At 39.2% G+C, this 26275-nt stretch overlaps 1 protein-coding gene across 1 annotated transcript in view; it reads left to right on the top strand.

Annotated features, from left to right (window-relative positions):
* Sit (stuck in traffic) overlaps window positions 1–26275 on the top strand; it is an 82554-nt gene that overhangs the window by 30529 nt on the left and 25750 nt on the right. The gene's annotated exons all lie outside the window — the stretch shown is intronic.

Here is a 26275-nt window from a genome sequence, read left to right as displayed (position 1 = left end):
GCAATAATAATTTTCACAACGACTGCGACGAGCGAACACTGCTTCTTTCCTACCTCGACCAGCGAGATAGTCTACACATGTCACTGCGAAGACTTATCCACAGATCACCCATACATATACCACTCGTCGCTATGTTTTGCCGAATGTACGATTACATATACATTAATTAAAAAATAAATACCGAAGAAAGGTACATATATACAATCTTCCTGAAAATCATATAAGAACTAAGTAGGACAGAGAAAACAATTTGAATACAGGAAATTTATATACAACTTTAGAAAACTTATAAAGAGGTCATTGCGACCAATTTTTTTGGCGATAAAATCGTTGTGCAAATTATTATTGCTTCAATCACTTTTTTAAACCTTCTTGTTTCGTGGGTGATGAGGGAATTTTTATTTTACAAGGATCTGCTTTTTTGTGTCGTATTTTGAGCGAAACTATTGTAATCGTAGATTAAAGTATGGGTCAGTTTGGACCCCGCCGCTTGTTATGCCCCGGTTTTTGTCTATGACGAACGTAATGTTTATGTGACGCGGCGGAAGAAGCGCAAGAAGTCGATCGTGCTGATTATCATTCGGCATATTCTTCTCCGAGCTGCAAAAAGAGAGACTGCCTGCGTATTATACGCGTTTTTTCTTAAATGTCCCGTCAATTGTTAAAATATCACTGCGGGTTGTTTGTTACATTGACAGAGCGACGCGGTCGCATGCCCGTGAACTTCTGCCGCCAGTGAAATTAAGTAATTAACTGTAACCGCCAGCAGTCGTTCCGCAATTTGCGTCAACGGTTACGCTCGTCACGATTATGCTTTATTATTCAGGAATTGTGTCTTTCTATTCGGGTCAGACGTGGAGAGTGAAGCTACACGATATTCATACCATACCTTTTTCTATGTAACCACAATTTCAATGTTACTGTTCCTTCGAATCATTAGAAAACCTAATTATTGAGTTTTCATGCAACAGTTTTTAAGGATACCGGAATTATTTCCATTCTTTCGTGGCAAATGGAAGTACAAATCGGGCCTAGTTATGCAGAAAGCTACCAACCCTCAATGATCTGAAAGTTTGAAGATTTGAATTCTTAAAGAAAAGTAGCTTTATTTCTATTGGGAAGGTTTCATCTCTCGTTATTCTTTTGCAATGTTTTTTAATGGGTTGTTTAACAGTGAGTAGTATAATTAATATTATTTTAAATTTTCGACAGCTTTTGTTTTTTAAGCCTAAAATGTAACTATGCCTTGGTATTTTTTTATAATTGTATAATCTAAGAGAAAAATATCACAAAATTATGGGATCCATACTGCGTTTAACTAATTTTTTGCCATCTCGAGGGTTGGTAGCTTCCTGCATAACTAGTCCCAGTCAGAGTCGGATTTAGGATGAACTTAACCGAGTTGGAGGAAAAGTAAACCACGCATTAAAGTCACGAACCTCTGCAGGACATCTCGAGACAAGGTCAGCCGCTCAAGTGTTGTAATTCTTAATAGTCGTAAGAGCCTTAATGGTTTGTGTTTAAGAAGATAAGTAACAACTAGGAAGACAGATTATGTAGCGCGTTATCGGACATTGCTTTCTCCCGATTCCAGAGCAGTGGATGAAGTACGATTTGCGCCAGACAGCCGATGAAAACAGGTATCCTCTTATGTGTGACGTGGATGTGCTGCAGAGAGAAGCAAGAAGCTTGTTTTAATCGTTTTGAAAAAGCAATATCAAGCAGCATCCATCACTCGGTCGCATCTAGTTTTCTCCTTACTCCACTGCATGCTGAACTTGCAACACTGAATATTAATGGAAGCCATTCAGGATCTTAAATATCGAAACAAGTTCCTAAGTATCCATCGTGCTCATCGGCAGGTTAATTACACTCGATGACAATGACTCTATTAAGAAATATCTGCTTTCACTGTTCTGAAACTGGAATCGCGATCGTCACAGATAGCGATTTAAAACACATCTCGTAGAAAACAGCACGTGACTGATCGTACGTGACCGTAGAAACGTACAACACCATGAGCAGCCTCGAAAATTGATGAAGCAGAGTCCAATGTTTCCCAACGTGGGCGCCACCGATCTGGGAGACTGTCGCTGCTTCTTGGGGCAGTTGGGGCACTGAGGAACAAAGGGCGACTAGAATGTGCTTGAAAAATTTGTTCACCTAAACGTTTTTTAAACAAACATTTACACATTCACCTGGTTCTACAAACAGTACAGCCATCATTACAAGAATCACACCAAATCATGTGAATCAACTCTTCGTACATGTTCGTCCAGGTTTGGGGTCCTTTTTTTTATTCCAAGCAAACGTACAAAATGCTAGTTTATTTTATTGTGTGTAATTCCATCTCTGTTGCTTTATTTTATTAAATAACTTTACAATTTCAGTCTCTAGATATTTATTTTAATTATTTTCAATCTAACTTCTTAAGATTCAAAAATTACATGCTTAACAAAATTTAACAAGCGGGTGGTGAGCAAAGAGGTGGGGAAACTGCGAAGCAGACGCACCCAAGGCTTACTCGTGTCGAAGTGAAAATTCAAATATCTCATCTCCATTCACTCTGAATCGAACCTTATAATTAACTCGTGACGAGATTCTAGAGTATCTGGTCGCTCATGAGGGGATTAGGGAGCAATTACGTAACCGTGTCACCTGGGCCGTGAAGGCAATGAAAAACCACGAATCTTAAAATGAATTCCTTTCATGGACCCGTGGTGAACTTTGGTCCCTGCCGCGGGGAACGAATTTAACGTCCACACTTAGTAACGAAAAAATATCAAATAAATATGTTCTTATTGGATCCTAAACCAACGTTAAGCTGGCTTAGGTATTTCCCTGTTTCCGCACGAGCAGACCTGACCTTCGTCGATCGCATCTCTTTCGTTCTGCCGAAACGTCGCGTCTAGTGGTATTTAATCAAATGCAAATAGGCGAAGGTGGTGCTCCTCTGCCGGAGAGGGTTGCGTCACATCCTCCTGGGCGTTCGTTCCACTCGCCTCTGAATCGCGGCAATAAAGTACACGTTCGCTTCCGCGATGCAGTCGATGGACCATTCGCCATATATTTACGACCCACGGAACACCTTGGACGTTGCGTGGCTCCTTCGGGGAATTACACAAAGGGGGTTATACGTAGGCCGTTCACTTTTCGTCCGCGTTCACGGTCGTTTCCGCCGGGGCGACGAAGAAACACGCGTCTGACCTGCTCCCGCCCGGTTCACGGCGACGTTCGATTCACGTAAATATCTCGGTTACACTCCATTGAAATTAACGCGTTGTTACATCATCCCCCACCACTGGTCCCCTCGAAGGGACCTTGATCTCCCACGGGAGAATCTCGTCTGAGCATTTCTTCAATTGCCCCGTGTTCTTAAGGCATTGCGGAGGTAAATTCGTCGCGGAAACGGGGGATGTTATTGCCCTAAATTCCCCACGTGTGCCTAATCGGCAGGCATGATACTGAAACGAGGGTGCTTTATACTTCTGCAGCGCCAATGTTTTTGTTTGGTTTTGTATTTTGTAGCTTCTATTTTGTATTTTATTTTCTCTCATTTTGTAACTTATTAATTTATGTTCTCTTTCTAGTATTATTGCACTTTTGGCATCAGTCTTCGGGTTGGACTTAAAAGCCGAATATTGCTGAGTCGCGGCTATTACTGCTCTCTGTGTTTGTGAGAATGTAATGAATACCTATTAGTATTATTATCTAGCTTCTTATATTTAATTGTAGATAATTATTTTAAAATATAAGTTTTACGCATTTAAGTGAGTTAAGTTACATTTTTTTGTAGGTATTTGTCGAATAACAAAAGCCTTTTGTTTTATAAAGAATGTAATATTCATAAAAAAGACGGTGGCAACGTGAACCTATTTCTTAATCTGAATTTTAATCTCTGTTAATTTTTAAATCTCAAAGAAAATGCACAACTCTTGCAAAATATTTTGAGAAATCAATAAAAGAACAGTGTGAACACTTTGATTATTTTAATATTCTCTTGCCACCAATTTACAATCTTTTTTCATGCTCATATCAGGTTTGTGTCACTAGTAGTAATTGGTTTGAGCAGGCGCTACATTAACACACTTTTTTTCTCAGTAATTAATGCAAGCATGCCACTAGTTCAGTTTATGTCGAGAGAAGTGAATTCTAGTGGTGTGCGAGTACTCGAATTTCGAGTGAAATAATGATCAGTCGGTCGAGGGCAGTCGAGCGTTTGAATTTTTTCCGAGCTGCTTGAAATCGACGAATTGATTGAAAAAATGCAGGCTAGGTACTTGAAAAACTCGAAGGGCTCGAATGTTCGAGACCTCGTAAGACTTCGAGTTACTTGGAGATGAATTTCCACCTCGAAAATTTTCGAATTACTCGAATTATATATATTATGTTGAAATATATATATATATGTTGAAAGAAGTTTCTTTCTTGCGTTTTGATTTATTTATTTTTTGTATTTGATGTCAAGTTGTTTATAAAAATATTTATTTAAAGTTAATAGAAAATACTAGTTCTATTCTATATTTTCAAAATATATGTCTATCAGACTCAACTAAAATTTTGTAGATTAGTGAATCTCAATAATTTACCAGTAACTCGAGTAATTCGAATATTTACGAGTAACTCGAAAGTTAGAGATCCGTTCGAATACATTCGAGTAACTCGAAAATTTAAGTAATTCGAAGTCTCACGAGAGCCCGATTATTCCAGCCGTTTGATTTTTTTTCAAGTAGCTCGCATTTTTTTCAATACAGTTCCTCAGTTTCAAGCAGCTCGGATAATTCGAACGCTCGATTCGGCTGGAGCAACCGAACCGAGTCCGGCTCAGCTCGTAAATTCCGGGTACTCGCACGCTCCTAGTGAATTCCACGCGATGTTCTCCAACAAATATTTCATACAGCTTGGATCGACGATTCGCGAGACACGCGTGATTGTATTGTTACATAGTTTCTCGACGCACTACGCACCGATTGCTACGCTGCCACGTAAACAACGTAAATCAACAGGAGCAAGGATACGCAGCAAATACGCAGCTGAGAGGCAAACAAGATCATAGAACTTTTTGCACGGCGATATCTCGTTTTTGCGTCTCCAGCTGACCCAGCGGAAGGACAGCCACTCTATTTCCATTTTCGTTTTACAGTGATTGCATTTTTTTTCACTTCCAGGTAAGTGGAAAGGCTAATGCGTGAAGAAAATCTCGACTGATTTTCAACGTTGCCTCGCGGCATTCTCAGAGATTGAGGATCAATTCTTGAAGTGTAAAACCTATTCGAAACACATCGGTATTTCCACTCCATTGATCGAATGATGAGACTGGCATTTCCCTACGATTTCTCCTGCTGGTCTTATGCGCTAGATATGTAATTGCGCTGGTACACCTGTCACAGGCCCGTGAACGGGTTTGCTTGTCTCAAGCTGTGCATCATTCTCAACGGGAAAGCTTCATGAAAACAGAGCTGCGCCTCTATTTACAGGAAACACTTAACCCTCGTCAGACGCCACAATTTTACAACGTTAACAGACGCCAGAGGCACAATTGCACCCTCGCATATTTTATATGAATATTCTCACTGACGTTATAATTTGTACGATAAATTGATAACACTTAGACTCAATGAAAATCAATAAAAAAAATTTCCCAAATTTTCTTTTATAACGTAAATTATCTATTTTTTTTACTTTTTTATAATAAAATAACGTTATCATTAAAAAAAATCGCATTCTTTTTTCCTTGCAGTAACTTCGTACAATATATATAGGGGCGCCATTGTGCCTCTGCCGCTGTTATGGATGCAACCCTCAACTCGACCCCCTATCTCGGAAGAGGGTTGAGGTATTTTTCTAAAATTTGGTCTATATAATCTAAACCAAAAATTCAGAACAGAAAAAAAAAGAAAATTTAACCCCGGCTTCTCGAAAAAAGTTATCGCAATTTAAAAACGCAAAAGTTACAATTGTACCTATGCCGTCTGACGAGGGTTAATTCAGATTCAATTTCTTATCGTGCAGGAGGGAGATTTTCATTTTGTCGATACCTGCGTCTGGTGAGTACGTAATTGTGGGACAGACTATCGAAATTATGGGTATTTTAGGGTTGTTGATAATAAAACATAGCCCTGTCGATTTTATTTGTTTCAGGCTGTTTGTTTGGGGTAGGTTCGTCAAGCGAGAACGCGCTTCCCTTATTACTTTTAACGATTTTGCTGGTTTTCGAGATAAGCCTGCCGCACGTTGCCTCAATAGTTATACGTCGTGTTTATTTTGACTTGTTTTCTCATGAACGGGCAAGACCCATTTTGTGACAGAAGGAGGTGAAGACGCACAGTAGGGAAACAAGCGTTGCCACTAAACAGAAACAGAAAGTAGCAGAGAATAGAAGATACTAATATTAATGACTTAACATGCTAGCTTGAAAAGGGGAAGGAGATCCAGGCAAGAAATCAATCTCATTCCGATGCAAATTTGCCAGGTTGCAGGTCGTATGAAAATTCATAGTCTTTCCTATTTATTTTTCCAAGTTTATTATAATCTATATCAGTATAAAACAAAAATATGCTTCATTTTACTTTGCGCTCACTCTTTTTTTAAATAAAATGTTAAAATGGAAAGTTAAAGGTGTTTCGAAATGCGGCATCACTCCCAGAAGTGCGGCGCCTCTCCCCCAAAATTGTGTTTTTAGTTTCAAATTTTTAAGGCTGACAAATACTAAAATTTTGATTTTTCCAATTAAAGTAGTACCAAATATCTATCCTTGGAAAAAAACTTTCCATTGCAAAATTTAGACGCGGTGACAATTTTGCGTAAAGTGCGCCATCTCTCCCATAATTACCCTACGTTTCAGATGCAGAGCCCTGATTGCGAGTTGCAGTCGTTCGCATTATATAGTTGTTTTTGCGTTGCCAATTTACATATTATCGAGTGTGCCTATATTTATGTTAATCCACCTCTGCCTGCATTCCCCGTGCCCCACAGAAATGGTGAAGCACAAGTGATAGGAAAAGGAGTACACAAGGTGACGAAGCTGTCGATGTACTTCTGTAAACCAACAAACACGATGCAACTCTTCAGGTGCAGACGTGGTCGTTACCGATGTTTTTCGCCTCGTCATCCTAATCATCGATCGAAATAACCACTGTTTATCGGTCGGTCATCCAAGAACGCGAACAGGTTCGTCAGTTCGTATGTCAGACGATGCTATTATCACGGGAAGTACCGTGATGCGTTGGAGGAGGAAAACATGGTGGGGAATAATTATACAATTACAGAAAACGTTCGCTGCGTGCCCTTCTACTCGTAGACGATGTATACAGGCGGTCGTCATTACAGTTCGGCGTCGTTCGTGCGAAAAATTGTTAGATTTTTGGTATAGCACAGAATAACGTTCAGATAATAAATACAAGGGGAAAAACACCTCTTTATCATTTGAACGTTTGCGTGGTGTGTCTCTGCACCATGGAGGCAGAGATGGGCAAAATTTTTATTTTAAATAAAATTTCGAATAACAAATAAGAGTTAAGAAAAAATCCATCGTTAGATCGTTAATCCGAGTTTAACTTTATTCGGCACACGACGAATAAATTTTTTAAATTTTATTCGTTATTCGAAATTTTATGTGAATAAAATTTTGCCCACCTCTGCGCGGAGGTTCTGTGCAGAGTAAAGGAAAACCGTCGCCTCCGCATCCTTCCCCGAGTCCCCTTTAGAACAGCACAAAACGGTGGAAAAAACCCACGGGTCAGAAGGCCCAGCGTTCTCCAAATGCTATCTTTCTTCTATGTGTAGATATCGGTGAATTTCAACAAGAATATCGACAGCGTTTGCCTGATATTTTGCACTCCTTTTGATAACGATAACGTCGTAGATTGATCGACTGGGTCACAAGAATCCATCGATTTCACTTCATTCGCGGGAATAGTCGCCGCACTGACTCAACAGATCCTGTTAAATTGGAACCGTTATGTCCCTATTAACGAGGGATGTCGTTAATCAATGCGTGCTCAATGAACTAATGCATCAAGCTGCAATCTGTCTTGGATGGAATTATGAAGTTGGAAATACGATCGCTGGCGTTTAAGGAAATTATAGGATCGAGTGGATTTCATTCATTGAACGCGGTAATTATGAAATAATTACACTGTAAAATCTACGATCAAGTAAGAACTCCATCGAGATAATCGTGACTTCCTCACTCGCTCGCTCGAAATGTGTAACTGAATTTGTTTTTCTCCGTCAATTCCGGTAGCCGTAGTAGGAATTTAATTACCGTTCGCTATCCCCTTGGGAGGATATTAATAACCTAAAGCGATCAGTTGTAAAGTCACTGTACACTTCTCTAGCACTAGATAACAAATGAAGGATAGCACGGTGTATCCATTCACGTACAACGAATGGCTAAACGTGACCGAAAAATTTAATCTCGTACAAGTCTCCGTGCACCTCGTTGCCTCAGGCTACCAGTGCTTAAAAGGTTAGGAAATTTTTGCAACATGAAGTAGCGGAGTAAGCGCTCTCGCGCCGGAATTGTGCGCGCTAGGTGATCATACTTCATCCACTGTGCAGGCATCCGAGTCACCGATCCCCAGCCGCGGTGACTTGAACGCCGCCCACGACATCGCTGCTTTTGGCAATCTTCTGAACAATTTAATTTTAGAGTTTCTTCATTTGAATCTTATGTGGATATTTCTGTGTATTAATTCTGCTCTTCTGTATATTATTCTTTAGTATTTTCTGTGTTTACATTTGGGCGAAGTTATGCAGAAATCTACCAACCCCCAAGGTGACAAAAAATTAGTTAAACAGAGTAGGGATCCCATAATTTTGTAATCTTTATTTCGCAAAAAATTGAACAACTCTTATATTGTACAATTATTAAAACTACCAAGCTATAGTTCCATTTTAAGCTTAACAAAAAACTACAGAAAATTTAAATTAATATTAATTATACTACTCACTGTTAAATAACCCATTAAAAAACATTGCAAAAGAATAACAAGAGATGAAACCTACCCAATAGAAATAAAGCTACTTTTCTTTAAGAATTCAAATCTTCAAACCTTCAGATCATTACTAGCTGCTTATTATACTGTTTCCCGACATTTTTTGTGTCGCGATCTTAATATTATACCCTGGTTTTAAATTTTCCTTAAAAAGTGACGTACTTCTGCTTCAAATTCAGCGACTAGTGGGGTAAAAACACGAAATCGAATACAGAGGGAGGGTCCCAGTGCAAGCACTGCAAACATACCGCAGAATTATTCCCCACTCAACGAAGAAGTTTCGTGAAGAACCACGCGAATCGCGGATTTCCCAGTGTCGCTTTATTTTTGTCAGCGAGGCTCAAATAAACAGTGCAACACGCAACCGTTGGGTAACAAAACCGACGACACACACGCGCCTTACTTGTGTTCTCACGTAACGTGGCCGTGTGACGTATTCCGTGGCTTCTGAAAAAAAAAACACCACTTATGCATATCCGTGAAACCCCGGTTTTTAAATTCGCGTGCCTGAAGCATCCGTGGCCATTTTTCAAGCCGCTCACGATCGACTCAGAACAGGACCCGACTTGGAGATTCCCGTGATCTGATACGCGAACCTTTTATTCGATGGCGCTGAATTCGTGACTGACGAGGCAACCACGAATAAAAGAAGACTCTTCCCGACCGACCGCAAAGTCGCCGTGCAGTTAAGCGACACGTTTCAAAGCAGCCTTCTTCCGCAAAAGAAATCCAAAGCCCCATTCACAGGGACGAATCTAGAGATTTGGCACCCCTAGGCCAGGGGTGGGCAAAATTTGTATTTAAATAAAATTTCGGATAACGAATAAAAGTTAAAGAAAAATATTCGTCATTCATTATTCGACACATAACGAATAATTTTTTTTAACTTTTATTCGTTATACGAAATTTTATTTAAATACAAATTTTGCCCACCCCTGCCCTAGGCTAACAAGCGTCTGTCCCCCTTTCTGTGAAATTTTAATAGTGTAAAGTTTGAAAGAGTTGAAAGAATTTTAAAGTTAATTTAATACAACAACAAACATATGAGTTGTTGCCAATTTGCTATTTTTCTGCCGTGGAAAATAAAGTGAATTTCATTCCTAATTTTCGTAAGCAAATTCTTGGGGCCCTGAAATTTTTATTGAGCGCTCAATAGCTCGTCACAATGTCGCCATGTCTTCAAAGGTCTCTGGGAAAGTCATAAAGGTACTTAGCACCCCTTGGACAATTTTTACTCGCAGCTTCGCGTATTGTTGTTTCCGGGGGGGATCGTTCGGCACGAATAACCATTCGAATTGCAGTTACGAGTCAAGGCCGCGTTTCTTGCGGCTCTTTTTGTCCCCTGTTGGTTTACAGCGGTTGCACGCGCGGTACAGTAGCGCCGAACGACCCGTTCGAACGGGTTGGACGTCTAATCAACGATTACTTAACCAGGCGGTTGCTTATGAAACCCGTCTCTGGGATCTGCCAGAGTGTCGCGAATGTTTATTGTTCGGCGGTTGTAAAAACGGTTTCCATGTCGCCCCTACTTGCGCAGGTAAATTGCAGCGCACCAAAAAAAAATGGGGGAAAGTGGCAAGTTTTAGGACCATTTTGTTATATAATATAGAAATTAAGATTTTTACATTCGCTTCAAGTATCCTGTCATAACATCGCATCTTTTGTGATTGTACTACAAGTGTCAAAATGCGTAAAATTCCCCCGCGACTGGGGTAAAATTGGCGCATCATATAAATGGCACCAACAGCTAAGGTTTTACCAATCTGAATTTACATTGACACTTAAATTTGTTTATTTTTATGTCCAATGCACTCTCTTTTATATATGTATTTTTTTAATTAATATTTTTAATCTTGCTTTAGGTATCCTATTGTAATGTCGCGTCATTACGATTGTGCTGCAAGTGTGAAAATGCATACAACTTTTGTCCTTTCTGTTTCATTAATGCGTGTTAAGCAACTGCCAATGTTCCCCCAGTTTACGGTACCGCGGACAGTCGTCGAACGCGTCAGAATTATCTTGTTCCTGTTCAGAAATCCCAGTTGTCCTTGCTGTTTATGTTGCCGGTGACTAGCAACACGCGTTTCGCAGTTTTTGCACGAGCCCGTCGTTTGTCGCGACGTTACGCTGGCGCGGGGGGATGGAATCGGGATTAAGTCGGCGCAAATGCCAGCAATTTCGAACGCATAACGCGGCTGGACACGATAGAAATCTGTGGTAAGCGTTTCGTGGCATCGGACGGGATTTGTGCCTCGGACCAAATCCACGATCGTCGATGCTCTGGGAAAGTCTCAACGACTATGGAAGCCATATTATATCTGACGATAGCAGGGGCGGAATTGTATATAGGCTAAGTAGGCTGCAGCCTACTTGGGGCGGCAACTTTCGGGGAGCGACAAATTTTGGGGGCGGCAGATTTGGGAAGCGAGAAATTTTGGGGGGCGACAAATTTTGGGGAGCGACAAATTTGGGGGGCGACAAATTTGGGAAGCGAGAAATTTTGGGGGGCGACAAATTTCGGGGGGCGGCAAATTTGAGAAGCGAGAAATTTTGGGGGGCGACAAATTTCGGGGAGCGACAAATTTGGGAAGCGAGAAATTTTGGGGGGCGACAAATTTCGGGGAGCGACAAATTTGGGGGGGAGCGGCAAATTTCGGGGAGCGACAAATTTGGGGGGGAACGGCAAATTTGGGAAGCGAGAAATTTTGGGGAGCGAGAAATTTTAGGGAGCGGCAAATTTTGGGCGAAAGAGATTGAGAAATGTTGAAACACCGAGGCTTCAGACAACTTTAAAAACAATTCCCTTTTCTCTCATCTAGCAAATTAGCAATAACTCATATGTGAGTTGTCATATTGAATTAATTTTAATATTGTCTCAACTCGTTTAAATTAAAATAGTTTATGGTATTTCACAGAAGGGACGGTAGACGCTTGCTAGCTTATGGGCCCCAAATAGTTTTAATAATAATATTAATTCTTCAGTGCACAGTACACTTTACAAAAGAAAACACGAGAAAACGAGAAAGAGAAAGAAGAAAAAGAAAAAGAAAAAGAAAAAGAAAAAGAAAAAGAAAAGGAAAAAGAAAAGGAAAAAGAATAGTTAGACTTGAATAGCACATATAACAGTAGAGGAGTGCAAAAGCCGAGGTACTGCTGTCAGCTGCTGTTAACCTTACCATTTAAAGCTACTTGAAACAAACAATGTAGAAAGCCAAATAACGTAATCAAAGAGTAAGAACTAACATCATACGCGCGTAGTTGATAAATAACTAGAGTAAATGTTAAGAATTAATTGCTATTGCTGATTAGCAAAAAATAATGTCACTGCATGCTAGAAGGATGCGAAGGTGGTTAGAGAGCAAATTTTAGATGGTAGATAAGAGAGTATCGCGTAAAAGATACCACTAATAGGCCTTAATATGCGTAGGTCTTGATATACGACTTATTTACTTCAGACCACTGGAGTTTTGGATGATACAGGAAGAGATTACCGTCGTTAATCGTTGGGAGCTGGAGTGGGCGAAGAGAACATCGTACAGCACAGAATTTTGGGTCTATCATTTCGGAAAGATTGAGTAATCTTGATACCTTCGCGCAGTGGTAGAACCAGTTCTTTTAACATTCACGGCATTGGTGATTGGGTAAATATTTCGCTCTTTCTTTCGTCATCACTTTTTATACTCCTCCACTATACCAAGCAACAGTAACATTTGCGCTAAGTCATTGGACAACTTCTTGTTCTGTTTGTTATTGAATCCCCACGCTCCCCTTAATCAAAACTAGTTGATTGCTGTTTATCGCACCTCACTTTAATGTTTCCAAGAATATTTAGCAAGTAATTGGACGAGTGATTAGGGGCAGAAGAAACAGTGGGCATATAAATTCTTGTAACTCACGAGGCATGCTTAATTACCGTGATATGTTCGCAGCTGTTTACAAGATCATTATGGGGTAAGGTCTAAGGACAAGGAAAGGAGGCGAACAGGGGTGCAAGGTGTGAGATCCAGAAAGAAAAAAATTTTAGAAAATAAAAATTTCGAAGTGGCTTTCCCTTTTAGTTTGATCGCGGAGAAAAATGGGGCTTGCTGGCAGACGAGTTCACTTGCGGTGGAACTTGTTTCCTCGGCGAAACCCATTCAGCATTTCGCACTTGGAAGGGAATTTTCTGACGGTAAAAACAAAAAGTGTCTTCTTTCGTTTTGCGGGGGTTGGTTCGGTAATGACGTAACAGGAATCGGTTAAACCAAACTTTGTCTACTTCAGTAAGGCGTTTTCTTAACGAGTAATCCGAATTTGTACTAGCATAGTGCGAGGAAGACGAAGGTCGGACTGGTGTACTGTGACGAAACGAATAGAATCAAGTTTTTCTATTCAAGTCCGAGATTTGTGTTGATGTTTGACATTCATTAATATGCCCGTCGCATCTCTTTGACGTCTTTCCTATTTAGAATAATTGGCTCGGCGCAATTCTTATATATTTAATTTGTACTATGCCCAGATAGTACTTATGATGCTGTTAAGGGGTCAGTCCACTGTGAAGTCGTGAAAATTGTCATTTTTTCAGGATTTTTTTTTAGTAAACGGAATGTCCAACGTAAACAATGTTTTGTCTACTTATTAATACACTTATTGACAGTATAAAAAAATCTATTTTAAATTTTTAACAGTTTTTTTTTTAGATATATATCGCACTGATGCGAGCGCCTTGAGAAAGCGATGTAATACTGGTGCAGGTGATTCCGGGAGAATGACGCATTTGAAACAAAAAATTCAAAGTGTGTTGTAATCATTATGAGTGTGGTTTTCGCCGGAACCAGGATTATTTATACTGATAAAAAATTAACAAAATGGCAGAGGTTTGAAGTTTAAGTGTCGAAATGCGGTGGATTTTTCAATCATTTTGCCTTGTAAAAAGTATGAAATGGTTAATCCAAAAAGGTTTCCGTGGCTCCGGCCATAGCCACTGATGTTCTGAATAACTTGTAAAAATTTCAAACTGATTGGTCAAATAGTTTTTTTGCAATCACCTGCACCAGTTGAAGAAATGTTGTTTTGAGATGATTGCGTTTTAAGTTTCTAAAACAAATTAAAAAAATTCTTTAGATTTTTTTTTGTATAATATAAGAGTAGCTTAATAAATACCAAAAAGATTTATTGCATTATATGTTGTATCTACGCAGAAAAAAAATCTTTTAAAATAGCTTAATTTTTCAAACCGTCACAGTGGACTAACCCCTTAAATAAACAGTATTTAATAGTGTTTATTCTAATTATTCCACTACATTATTAAATTCAAATGCATTCTCCTATAATGAATAATAAAGCCAGATAATAATAAAAATAATATAAATCTAAAATTATGTCCACGCTTTATACTTAAGGGCTTTAGCGCTATTCTTTCGCTGTATACGTGGAATTTATTTCCGTCAATTAAAATATTATTATTATTATTATTATTATTCTAATAATGTCTTAATTTCGTAATATTTGTTTATTAGCTTTACAATAATACTTAGTCAAGACGTGCTTAGACGTATTTAGACATAATTTTACATAGACAAGTTTGCTTATTATGAAAGATGAAAGATGAGATATCTGTTTTCTTCGCCACTGTGGAGTTCCTACTGGAATTTGAAAGGTTTGATTCAATACATAAGCAATATCGTAACCTGTTAGATTTTCAATTGACCTAATCGAAAATATATCGCGACCAATCTTGACAAATCAGTAATTAAACTCGGAATTGAAAATCAAGCGACCAAAGAACGAATTACCAAACAATGAGCGAGACTTTGTTGTCCACTGGCGCCTGTAGTATCGCAACCTGTGCGAGTCGCCGGACGATTGGAAATCACCGTCTCGCGCTCCTGTATACCCTCTACGCCAACAGAAACTCGTTTCCTGAAATGGTGGAAATGTCCAGCCATAAATTCTGACGCAAATTGCCCCCTGCTTGTGGGCTGCAAGTCATCCGAGAAATTAACAATGTAGATGTAGTGCCGCAATTAAGTCTCAACTAATTCTCCGTCTTATTCAGTCGAAAGAAAATTTTATCACCAGATCCAAGATAAGCCTCTGAGAAACAGCTGCCGCTGAAAAACGAGATCGCGTTGCAGGATATTCATTTATGCGTTCGAAAGATTACGGAACATGGAGTATCTGGCGCGAAACTTAATGGAACTTCGCAAAAGGGAAACTGGTTCGCTGATTAACGGCGACACGCTGAGCAGCGCGTTGCAGAAATAACTTTTATGAAAATCGAGGAAGCAGGCTCTTCGAGATGATCGGAGCAACTGTTCTGTGGGAGGTCGATGACAAGGACTGAAGTGTCTAATTAAGGGCTAGCACTTTTATTACTTTTATTTCAGCATTTTATGCCACACCTGCTGAAGATTTTTATGGAAAAATTACACTTCAATCTATATAGATAATATTAAAATATTCTAACCTTCTGTTGTCACACTGGGTCAAAATGACCCATAATTTAACGTTGACGTAAAACATGTCTGAGGTATCATTGAAAATGGCACTTAAACCTGATGATACTTTAAATGTTAATTTTCAAAGATGAACATACATATTCAACAATTTTCAAACATTATCGCAGAATTTTTTGCACTTAGTTTGACAGATAGATTTTAAGAAGCAGCTGATTGAAAATTGGCTTGAATAGCCATGTTTGGAAAAATACGTGTGACAAGCGGGGGTTAAATATGCTGACTTTGTGATATGGAGTTAAAATAAGCTGAACAGAATTAATGTTTGCTTTAAATTCTATATTTACAATAGGAGTGAAAATGTTCATTTCTGGACTTGTGGTGTAAATACGGGCTACTATTAAAATAATCTAAAAGAAAAGTGCAAACTGCATATTCTCAGATTGAAATATGCTATTCATTACAAACAATTATGCTAAAACCAGCTTACAATGTCAACAATATACACTGCTGGACAAAATTAAAGGATCGCTATAATTTCCCGAAAATGTTGGCCACTTTCAAATGGCTGTATCTTCGCGAAAAATGTTCGCAAAAAATATTTAAAATAAGCATTTTAACGCTTGAAGTTTCTAGTTTTTGAACCGAGAACTCAACATTTTTTGTATCCGTTATGATACTGTTTTATCAAGATGAAGCGTAGAAAGTGAAGTTTCAATTTTTTTTATCTAATTTGAACGCAATAATTACCAAAATATATTTTTTCGGGTAAATCCAATCAGGAGCTCTCGCAGAGCAAATATTTCTCTTTAATTGAGTTTTTTTCGTTTTATTTTACGATTTTTAGTTACCGAGTTATTCGCGTTGAAAGCAAAAAAGGTACTTTTCACTTTGAACGCTTTTAACTTGCGGACGCATGATCGTAGGAAATTTTTCAGGAGTGTTTTAGAAACCTAAGGTATGAACAAACATACCTGTACAATCTTTTAGGATTAATCGTTCGTTCTAGCTGCTCTGCAACACAGCACTGCCTCTACTAAATTGGTGTACCTATTACCAAAAACTAAATGGATTACTGAAAAACACTGATCGCTAGGGTCGTCTCCAAGAAACTCGATAAGTTTCATCTAATTAAGTGTCCCCAATGAAAAATGATCTTTCCACAATCCCCACGAGAACTTTGACATTTCTTCCCGCTAAAAGCACCATTTTTTCCCCAGTTGATAAACGTTCCCGATTGCTCTTCACACAACGGAATTAATCTCTGTTTATCGAGCATCTGTATTCGCTTGCCATTCCGAGCAGGTCATTTATATTGATTTTTTTGTCGCGAGAGTACGCTCGTGGTGTGGTAAAAACACTAAAAACTCCGTCGCTAATCCTACCGGTAATTGCCTCCATCGGATGTTTCTCGTAAACAAATTAGTCGGTGTCGCGCAGATTTGTCCATTAAGCATCGATGATGTGGCGTGACGGTGCAACTGCTCGTTTCGCCCTTTTATTATCCACTGGTGTCGCACAGTGGTTCGAGTATACTACATGCTAGCTGGACAAAGTTATTTTCTCGCGGTATTGGGTTTACATGGGGTTCGAATTGTTGGAAACAAACCTGATTCGTATCACAGTTTATTTTTTCACTAAAAATATCAATAAAATAAAAATACGACTAATTCAATAAAGGAAAAAGATCAAAACGACAGTGTTTTACTTTAACTATAATTATCAGTTATAACGTTATGATTATTCCTGTAATTTCTGAGATTTCTGTGGAATTTTAAAAAAATTTCGAGCCACAGTTGACTCACCTAACGTAAAGTGGCAATTAAAACAGTGTTTTACTATATGTTCCACGTCGTTCCACGCAACAAGGGTTGAATGTACGGAAAGTAGAGACTTTCTAAGTTCTTTTTAATCACACGATCGGTCTGCAAAAATTTGCAAAACTATATTTTGGGAATTGTTTTCGAGTGCGACGCTCGGCTGGGGAGATAGCACAGTTGATATATTTTAGACTCTATAATGCAATGTAATTAACAAGAAATTAATAGTTATAATCCACACTTATAGTTATATTTAATCTATAATACGTATAGAGTCTGAAATGTAACAACTGTGCTATCTGTCCTGCCGAGCGTCGTACTCGAAAACAATTCACAAAACATAGTTTTGCAAATTTTTGCAGACCGATCATATGATTTAAAAAAAACTAGAAAGTCTCTACTTTCCGTACATTCAACCCTTGTTACGTGGGACGACGTGAAACATATAGTAAAACAGTGTTTTAATAGCCATTTTATGTTAGGTGAGTCAACCGTGGCTCGAAATTTTTTTAAAATTCCACAGAAAACTCAGAAACTACAGGAATAATCATAACGTTTCAACTGATAATTATAGTTAAAGTACAATACTGTCGTTTTGTTCTTTTTCCTTTATTGAATTAGTCGTATTTTTATTTTATTGATATTTTTGGCGAAAAAATAAACTGTGATACGAATCAGGTTTGTTTTTAACAATTCGAAATAATTATAGTTAAAGTACAATACTGTCGTTTTGTTCTTTTTCCTTTATTGAATTAGTCATATTTTTATTTTATTGATATTTTTAGTGAATAAATAAATTGTGATACGAATCAGGTTTGTTTCTAACAATTCGAACCCAATACCGCGAAAAAATAATTTTGTCCAGCTAGCATGTAGTATATTCGAACCACTGTGCGTTGCGTCAAAAGGAGCATGGACTTAATAACCGCACCGTCGATTAGCCGCTTCGTTACGCTTGCTTTTGCGCGCTCTGTCGCGCGGTGTGACTATTTCGAGCGTAGGAACCGATTCCACCGAAACGCAAACCTGGGCCACCAGCCTCTGCGCCTAGAAACTGCTTGGTCTCGAACGGTCACGCGCGTCGTGTTTTTCCATATCATTTGTAGGAATCTGCGAGAAAACGACCCGCGGAACTTGAGCTTGTAACTTTCCAAGTTTAACGACTGCTTTCCCAGTTTAAATCGGCGTTGCCTGGGTTGCAGGTAGGACATAGATTAATGGGAGTAAAAGTGTGGTTGATTTTGACGGTGGTGGTCGAATTTTTTCCTGCAAAAATTACGCGAAAAAATCAGGATTTCAACTTTAAATAGCTGTCACGTTGTTTTAACTTAATATTTCGGATAATTCTCTCCGTCAACCTGAGGATAAATTAATATACTAACGAAATCTTATTTGTTCCTTGATTTTAGATAATCTGCTTACGAATGGCAGTGCTCACCGCGAAAGCAACTTTTTAAAAATGCTTCTTGGATGTCGCGTGTTATTTTATTATAAACGTAAATATTTTTCTACGAAAAAATTACCAAATGTTCTTTAAATGTAACTCTTTTAAACGCAAAAAGGTTTGTAAAATTATACGCTTCCGCTTCTTCAAAAAAAAATCACAAATATTCGCCTCTTTTCGGCCGCCTGACTAGGTATAACCCCTTAAGCGGTGTATCCTACATTTACATACGTCGTAATAGTGTAATCGCACGGGGATCAAAGGCATGACCAACGCGAGAATATTGCGTTGTTCAAAGGAGAACCGAGACCATCGTCACAGCGCTGAAAGGTTCATGTATTTGTTTCTTTTTCAGTTTTCACGGTTTTCTTTTAAATTCCAACGCTTTCCTCGTGGTTCTCAGCGACCTGTTAAACTACGTCGATGTTGCACTTCCCTACGTGGGTTTTTCCACGATCGGGTGCATGGTATTAATAAACGCTGGTCGTAAAAGATCCTGCCGCGGCGCGAGGCAAGTCTGGATCGTTAGGTTTATGCAGAAGGTTGCCTTTCTTTCAGCGCTCCGATATATTCATTTAAAGTTCAAACAAATTCCTGCCCGTTTGCGTTTGTGAGAGATTGGGAGTGTTTAAATTTTGGAAGTCTGACGTTTTGATATTTTCTTGAGTAAACTGTATTTTATATACCGAGTATGAAAATAAAGCGACAACTTGCGAGAAAAGAGACTAAAATTTTAGCATAGCTGCGAATAATATTTGTGTAAGAGTACTTACCTACAGAATTCGAACAGTGGCTGATTTCGGCATCGAAAATCGCAATTTCAGGGTCGGTCATCGATCGGGCGAATTTTTTTTCATTTTCCGTCTTTATTATATGGATTTTAATTACGTGGGAAGATAAAGGGCGAGGTCCAGCTGTAGCTATTATTATTCCCAACCTACATATGTATAATCTTTCAGAATATTAGGAAAAGTTAACTAAATAAAAACTAAACTGAAGCTAAAAATTACCTCAAAGTAATAGTAATAGTAAAAGGAACAAGACAATCAACTCAGTAAATAATAAGTAGAGTGTGCAAAGTATAAATAAGGAAAGTTCATCCGTTAGATTGTATAATTTTGAATTCATAAATGCACATTTACATTGTAAAATGATTGTCGGACCGAAAAGAGGCTATAAATCAATTATAATGTGATTCGAAAACATTATAATACACATATAACGAGATAATATCCATGGTATAGAAATGTGACGAATTTAAATTGCCCTTAGTCGATGAACCAGAAAATCATTTCAATATAAACTAAAGCAACCGCTCCTTCCCAACCACGTACATGTATCGTTGAAACAATTATTCGAAGGATCAATCTCTAAGATAGTTACATTAATTTATATTGTGGCATTGATTAAATCTGCATACCCGCAATTTGATTAACATAGCGCGTCGTGAAGAACTAGCTAGAGATTGCAAACCGGTAAATCGGTAAATCGGTTTGAAGTTTTTTTCACTGATAAAGTAGTAGATATCGACGGAATTATGCGCTATATATATGCGCTACATCGCTATACATACAATTTTTACCGGTAATTCGCAAAATTTTTACCGGGAATTCGATAAATTACGTATTTCTCGATATTTACCGGTAAATTATGTATTTCTCAATATTTACCGGTAAATTATGTATTTCTCGATATTTACCGGTAGATCGCGAGAAATACGTAACTTATCGAATTACCGGTAAAAATTTGGCGAATTACCGGTAAAAATATGTAGCGCATAATTCCGTCGATATCTACTACGTTATCAGTGAAAAAAGCTTCAAACGGATTTACCGATTTACCTGTTTGCAATCCCTAGAACTATCGAAACCGCCTGATCCGCAGGTTTGGAGCGTCCGCTCCAAATTTCCAAGATTTCGCGTGGAGCGTGGCATGTCCGCCAGGCGAACAGTTCAGTGAGCCGCGCCACGCTACGCCAACTGCATCGCTGACATCGAGCAAGTCTTTAATAAAAAAAAAAAGCGAAGAACTCGCGCGATCGCTTGCATTGTATTGCATGCTTATTTTAAAGCGGAAGAGCAACAACATAAAACATGAATATGGGTCAAGAGATTGCGCGAAGACAGAGATCGTCACGGTTTTAGTTTCCACAGGCAGGGGAAACTTCTCTAAATTCCGACAAATTGCTCCAAACTGTCTTTGGGTCACATTTTCACTGCTGTACGTACACTGCGTTCCACATTAGAACATACTCGTTTCGCGCAGAGATACACTGTTGATTGGCAGTAAACCGGCGGGGGAAGTGGCACGACCAATCGCGAAAGTGCTACGACCAATCGCGTGTGTCAGATCCGTGGTAGCTGCGCAGATCGGTTGCAAATCGGTGGGGGCGTTGGTACGCTCTTATATGGAACGCAGTGTATAAAGCACGATCTGGCGCGTGGCTCGTCAATTCACATCGGAACGTGTAAAGGACAAGTTCAGACCCTCACTCCAGACGCGCGAGCCGGAAACGCGCGATCGTCCTTTATCACGTTGCAGACTTTACGCGTAGTACTACAGTTTTGGAGCGCACGCCTGGAGTGTACGCTCTAAAACTGTGAGGAAAACTGTCCGTCTAAAGCCGGCTAATGTGTCTGGAGGGAATTAAAATTACATGGTTCCGTGGCTTGTCAATTAGTTAGTTGAAAAACGAATCTGTCGCATTCCTGCGACAATTATGAATTAACATATCAAGTTCTCGTGTTACATATCTGCCGGTACTTCCTACACGAGGTTTCATTGATGCCAAGATTTTGCATTCCTGTGATTGAAAAAGCAAGCGATAATTGAAGAGTCCTTGCGGAGAACACTGTAAAAGTGTCAAAATTAAAAAGAACAATTTATCGGGAAAAATTCTACGTGACTATGAAATTTGTATTTTAGCACCTGTAGCGTTTTCTACAAGGGCTCTTCAATAATTATCAAGCATCCATTTGCAATAGTTTCGCTCTCTGCTAGTAGCGCAAACGGAGTGACAGTGCCTAGTGAAACCCAAAAAGTATCAGACACACGTGAATATATTTGTAAACTCATCCTCAGAATTTATCCAACAAGTTAGAAGGCATTTGCTGCTTGCAAGTTCACAGGTATCTGGGTCAAAGCTGTTTCACTTCATAGTTGGTGAGACAATATCTTGTTCCACCACGGTTTCTCCCGAATCTCGTAAATCCCATCGCGAGGACTGCGCAAACGGTGACTTTTTGACATTTCCATCGATTGCACATCGTGGATACCATTCGAGGAATTGTAACCAGCAACTAGGAGCGGCCACTAGGAAAATTCGTCCGCGAGAATGCTGGACTCTCGGCGCAGCACAAATATGTCCCTGTTCCTTTGCTTCTTTATTCATATAAACTCGAACTCTCATAATGGTACCAATTATTAACCCTTCGTTGACACTCTGGATGTGAGCCACCCACAAGTTGATTTTGACGCTCTGCACCCTTCTATATGCAACATAAATAGTTTTCTTTTCCAAAACCGACGTACAAACTATTTTTTCCCTCAAAGTATTACATCCCAACAACAATTCTGTAGATTTGTAGCTTCTAATATTGAAATTTGTAAAAGTTACAATTTTTTAAAGATTTTCTTCGTTCCTTTTCGACACGTGGTAATCTAGATTTTCTTTACAAAAACTGCGGTAAAATTTCAATCAAAAACCTATTGGAATATATTCTAGAGACCTTGCAATCGATCCCTGATTTTTCCCATAATAATTGGATTCTTTAGATGAGAATGGCAGTCGTTCAAAAACTTTCTGGGTGCGAGCCACCCAGGTATGTAAAAATTGATCGAAAAAGGAGGTGCGTCAACGAAGGGTTAAACCCTTCTTCTGTGCGTCGTTAAACTCCATTCCTATGAATAACTTCCCTTCTTCGCAGCCCTTCGCTTACTCCAAAGATAATCCCCCCAAAAAAATGTTAACTCAGCCATTCGCCCATTGTTCCTCGAACTCCAACTGCCACAAAAATGCGAGAAAGAAATTGCCGAAACGAACTGTATTGACAAACAATTCGTGCGAAGTGGCACACAAACTTTCGACAATGCTAATAGTGGCTGTGGCCCACATCGTTGCATTATACGCTTCCTAAACATATCGGAGCTCGAGCACAGGAATTGCGCGGTTTTGGGTCGCCTTTCGACACACGTGACTCCTTTCTACGCGATTACTGATATTAATTGGAGTTGCCGCGCAGCCGTGCCCGCTCGCGAGTATTTGCAATAGCTGCTCGCCCGATGGACGGTTGCAAAATTGAAGGGAGAGCCGGGATCGTCGGAGGCACCTCGAAAGCTCTTGCTAAACACCGTCCTCTCCTTTCCTCGCCCCTCGCTCCGCCGCTGGATCATCGTTTCTGCTGTTGGTCGCGAGCAACAAGACGAAAAGTCGTCGTCGTTGCCGTCGACGGCGGCTGCGTTGCGACACCCGCTTCGAACAGCCGCGGAACAGGCGAGTGCATGCGTGACTGATTGGCCGAGAGATCCCCCGGATCGTGGACAACGATCTTGGCTAATTTAGATATCGATCAGCGGGCTTGTCGGTGAAATGCTTATCTGATCAACGACTGCCTAAGGGCATTGATTATTACATGTATGCGTGCATGTATATCGTAATAAGTATGTTTATTACTGGGCAGGTGCCATTATTTTTGGCGACTTCGTGCGCACATTTACGAGTCAAATTATTGCCCCGATTAGTCGATAGATATCTGCGATGTCAACGCTTTATAGTTAAAGGCTTTAGTGCAATTCTTTTCTCTGTATAAGTGGAATTTTTTCAGTTGCCGCCTAAGCCGCCCAAGACCCCATGTTTAAAAAAAATTGTGATTTTATCTAAACACTGTATTTTTTCCTGTACTAATACACTTAACCTGTTTTTAGTAAACTACTTCTTCATTTTCCTGAAAAGATGGGCCCCTCAGAACGTTTGCCACCTGGGCCTTTTTCCTTGAATCTAATTATTATTATTATTATTATTTGGGGCACAGAGTAAGCGGAAAGAAAACCTGAAGGAAAGACACACGTTTTTGCTGGAAAGTAAAAGAAAGCAGAATATAGGATTAGAAGAAATTAATAATTATTAAGTAATCCTAGACTGTGTTCTTAGATACCGTAATGGATCTATAAACAGATCTGTATTCCCACGGTACAAATATGAATCCGAAGGTATAGGTATTGATTTTCTTAATTAGGGAATTACAAGAAGCTGTAGATTTGAAGACCTTTGGACAATACTCTCGATCTTTTTGAAAATAATGCTTTCCATTTTTATTCTTACTACCCTTTCTCTCGACAATTCTTTATCACCATATTGTAGGATTTCAGAAACTGTAAAACTTTGAATAAAACTTTTTTCACGATAATATGAAAACTCAAAATTTCTTCGAGGGTGTGTTTTTACATCTAGGACCGTTTCACTGCCGAAGCAAAGAATGGTGACGTTACTAGCGTCGCTTCAACTACATTTCTTCCAAGTTACAAATTATTTTGAATTTCCTAGTTGCCGAACTCCCTTGAAGTCGATATGTGCCCTGCGCACAACATTTTCAGCATCGCTTCGGGCGCAAACACCGGTGGCTACTCTATCGCGTTGAATATCCGAGAGCCTAAACGACGATGACGGTATCACACGGCATTCCACTTTTCTACGGTGACCCGTATTCGCTGCTCATCAGCCGTAAAAATACGCGAATACCGGGAAAAGTGAAGCAGGCGCCTGCCGTCCAATCGAACGGCCGCGAGAGCGCTCGAAAAGAAAACAATCTCGTTTCGAAACCAGCAGCGCACGCCTTTTGCAACGCGTTTTTTTTTTCTCTTTTACGAGAACCGCCGTGGAAAGGCAGAAGAGAAACGAGCCGCGCTCCGAATTCTATGGAATTCCTAAGTTCGTCGCAGTTTTCGCTGAAAAAGAACGATGTCGAAGGGCGTTGATGAGTCGTGCGTAGACAAAGTTGAAATAAATTGTTTGGAACCTGGTTGTTGACGCAATCCTTCATAATATCCGCGGATAGGATTCGACCACTTTTTCCCTTGCCTCCTTCCCATCCGTTGCTAGTTTTTATTCGATTTTGCGAAATTGCGTGCCGTAACACTAAGTAATCGGGCGTGTTTGTAGAAAGTGCAGGGATGAAAGACTCTTTGTAATACGCAGCGCGTCATGATGGATACGAAAGGATAGTAGAAGATGTGCCAGTCGATTTCTTTTTAACAATCGTGGTAGTTATTTACAGCGACACGTCAGAGAATGATATTTTTACGAGTAATTCACCGATACGGTAAGAACAAATTTTTAACTTCAAGTCCTGGAGGGGACATGTTCGAACTTAGACTTAGGCGGTCCCACGTTTCACTTCGTCGTTTTTTCTCGTATATCATACAGTTATAAACAGATTTGTAAGTTCGAACATTGTGGCGCTTCTCAACTTTTCAACTTCTCAACTTCTCGTCTTCCCCACTTTTCAACTTTTTCATTTTTCAATTTTTTAATTTTTCAACCACTCAATTTCTCGACTTATCAACTATTCAGCTTTTCAACTTTTCAGCTTTTCAGCTTTTCAGCTTTTCAACTTTTCAGCTTTTCAACTTTTCAGCTTTTCAACTTTTCAACTTTTCAACTTTTCAACTTTTCAACTTTTCAACTTTTCAACTTTTCAACTTTTCAACTTTTCAACTTTTCAACTTTTCAACTTTTCAACTTTTCAACTTCTCTACTTCTCTACTTCTCTACTTCTCTACTTCTCTACTTCTCTACTTCTCTACTTCTCTACTTCTCTACTTCTCCACTTTCCACTTTGCAATTTTTCAACTTCTCGACATCTTAGCTTCTCAATTTTTCAATTTTTCAACTTCTCAACTTTTCCTTCGTTCAAAGGATATAAAGAAAAAAGGCCCCGGTGACAAACGTTCCGGGTCACCCTGTACACATAACAGAATTACACGTAAAAATCCTCAAAAAAAAAATTATAGGAAACCAACAAAAATATAGTTTCGATATAATCATATTTTTTGCCAAATTTTTCACTCTGTGGGGGGTGGGGCTTCTATACAGGGGCCCAGGCGGCAACTGTTCATCGACCGCCCGTTAAATCCGCCACTGTCTGTCACTACTGTTCCGAACGAGCCCCGCAGGACTGAGTTCCTCAAAGCATCATGGTTCGTCACAGGAGGGTAGCTCCAAAGCGCGCACAAGGGCCGCGACTCGCAGAGTAACTGCGCGAAAGAGGTTGTAGTAGAATCGTAGCAAATTCCATCAAGGTGAATGTCCCAATTTCTGCTGATTTAAGAGGTAACTCGTCATAAAGAAGGTGTAAAAAATTTGTTGGTGATGAAAATTTGCAGAGTAATTGATTAATTCTTTAATAATAAATCAACCAATTCAAAAACCATTTAAGAAAGATATTTCAAGATGTTTAACTATTAGTAATTTGTAATTAAATATATAATCCTCTAAATGTCCGTATTTCTGTTTAAATAATTTTCTGTTTAAATGCTTAAATAATTTAGAATTATTTTCTTGCAACTATAGTACAAACG

The sequence above is a fragment of the Andrena cerasifolii genome, chromosome 2, assembly GCF_050908995.1.
Source record: "Andrena cerasifolii isolate SP2316 chromosome 2, iyAndCera1_principal, whole genome shotgun sequence".
Taxonomy (NCBI): domain Eukaryota; kingdom Metazoa; phylum Arthropoda; class Insecta; order Hymenoptera; family Andrenidae; genus Andrena; species Andrena cerasifolii.
Note: the sequence above shows the minus strand (reverse complement) of the source record. Positions and strands in the feature narration are given on the sequence as shown.